This window comes from Schistocerca piceifrons, chromosome 4 (genome assembly GCF_021461385.2).
Source record: "Schistocerca piceifrons isolate TAMUIC-IGC-003096 chromosome 4, iqSchPice1.1, whole genome shotgun sequence".
Classification (NCBI taxonomy): Eukaryota; Metazoa; Arthropoda; class Insecta; order Orthoptera; family Acrididae; genus Schistocerca; species Schistocerca piceifrons.
In genome coordinates, this window is record NC_060141.1 from 113,628,201 (window position 1) to 113,630,680 (window position 2,480).

At 36.9% G+C, this 2,480-nt stretch overlaps 1 non-coding gene across 1 annotated transcript; it reads right to left on the bottom strand.

The window, feature by feature from the left end:
• Positions 1-210: 210 nt before the first annotated feature.
• Positions 211-283, bottom strand: Trnaa-cgc. Its single transcript has one exon. It is a non-coding gene; the product is annotated as a tRNA-Ala (tRNA).
• Positions 284-2,480: the final 2,197 nt, after the last annotated feature.

Consider the following 2,480-nt stretch of genomic DNA (forward strand, 5'->3'; position numbering starts at 1 on the left):
GCTGCAGCCTTCTCCACAACCAGCGTCAGAGGTTCCTGTGGTGGTGGTGGTTAGTGTTTAACGTCCCGTCGACAACGAGGTCATTAGAGACGGAGCGCAAGCTCGGGTTAGGGAAGGATTGGGAAGGAAATCGGCCGTGCCCTTTCAAAGGAACCATCCCGGCATTTGCCTGAAACGATTTAGGGAAATCACGGAAAACCTAAATCAGGATGGCCGGAGACGGGATTGAACCGTCGTCCTCCCGAATGCGAGTCCAGTGTGCTAACCACTGCGCCACCTGGCTCGGTAGAGGTTCCTGTATTGACCAACCAAGTGAAGCAAGCATGGAACTCCATCCCGCAAACTGACTTCCGGAAGCTGTATAACACGGTGCATGCACATTTGCCTACTTGAATTTAAAATTCTGGCGGTTACGCTGGCTGTTAATGTGCCAGCAGTTCCAATTTGCAATGGCTTATCTCACGCTCACATTAACCTGTAATGTTTCAATCATAATCACTTACATACCGTACCTGGAGAATTGTGTATCCGAAACGTAATTACTCTATATTATTTACTTTTTGATGCTACGACATTTTTTCCCTTAATGTACGTCACTTTCTGATGTAAGGAAATATTATTATTATTATTATTATTATTATTATTATTATTATTAAGCATCAGATTGAGAAAGGGAAGCAACATATACTTGCGTGACCCCTTTTCCCGTTTAGAAAGTGCCGCATACCATTGTGGAATAGTGAGGCTTTGTGCGAGCGATGTGCGGTTGGAGAAGTAAAGTTTGCTAAGAAATTCCCGGACGTCACTGAAAATGTGCCTAAGGGCCAGTTTAAAACTGAGTTTCAAGAATATTACAAGGAGGGAATATAAGTACAATGTTAACGTCGGCCTCGACTGTTCTATCCGCAGAATGACACATCGGACACGGTTGGCTCTGTAAAAAACTTGGCACATAGAAAGTAAATGATTACGCAAACACAAATTTAGAGTAATTGACACTATAATTACGAGCTTGGATTTGAAACACACACAAGTTAACACTTACGTCAATAACAATGACAGAGCCTGAGTGGCTTTTTATGTCTATAAAAGTTTATAGATCACGTAGAAATGTCATTCATTAACCACTCTGTGTTTTTCGCACATACTAGTCTCACATGCAACAAAATAACAGTATTTCTCAAAAGATTTAAACAAATTACAAATCTTATAATGACGCCCATGTAATTTTTTCTTTTTTTTAAAAAAAATATTCAAATATCTTCAGAGTGTGTCTTTAATATCGATGTTTTTACATGCGCGTTGAATTAGTCTATAGTCTCTGAGGTGCGTCAGTGACGCTGGATTCATTTCTCCTTGTAAATCGTCAAAATCCATCATTACAATGCGTAGTTAAATATTATACCTTGGAGAATAAATGGCTCTTGGCCTGTTTCATTACTCAAATCAGTGTTTTATGTGACAAGCTGTGGCGGTGTGAAAATACATCTCAACTTCCACTATCTTACAACAGAGACTAGTATGCTGGCAACGCTTAATGCAAGAAATGGAAAAGAACATCTACGATAATATTTAGAAAGTAACAACAGTTTGTTGTAGTGAGCGAATTAAGATACAAAGTGATTTTAAACTTTCGTGCCCATTTTCTTTTGCATCCTAGAGAATCATAACTTCTCCTATAAATTAACTGCAATCCGTATGCGTAAAATAGGAAGAAATAACACATTTTTTTATTAGGTGTATTCACGACGCTCGTAAATCAGTTCTGGAGTTTCATATCTTCTTTATACACTTTAGGAATTTCAAAACAGTAGTGATTTATAGGTGGTGTAGCAAGTGACTTTTTTTCTTGATAGGATGTTTCCCATCAGCTTTTGTTGCTAGTTATAAGTTGTCAGGGACTGCCTCTGTAACCTCCCCACCGAAAATTTAAAAGACAATATTTTAATAGAAATGAGAGCCAAGTGTAATATCGTCTCCACAGAAATATTTAAATAAAAAAAATAATAAATGTGAGCCAAACGTAACCTCCCTGCAATGAAATGTACTGACAAAGGCAATAAAAATGTGAATTTCGCAATCTGACTCAAGGTGTAAACTATCACGAAAATAATGAAAGTCAATTCAGTGATAAGAAAATCTCAGTGATAATGATAACTCAATTAAACCGAAATATCGGTCTTTGGCCTTGTGCAAAAAAAATCAGAATTAATTTCTGACCTCAGTATAACTGCATGTCAAGTTTCTGCTCTTATTGTTGGCCACGGCTTGGGGGAAATGCATTGCAAATAATATTTTTTTTTAAAATTTAACTGAAACTTTACTTTAAGGGAAATGGAAGGAAATCATTGGTACAATTAAAAGGTTCTTTTGTTAAAAATTGCTTTGAAATCAAAATTATTATTGGGGCGATTATTGTACAAATTAGTTACAGTTAATTTACATTATTAGCTGAGCACATTTAAAAATAATATACCTCA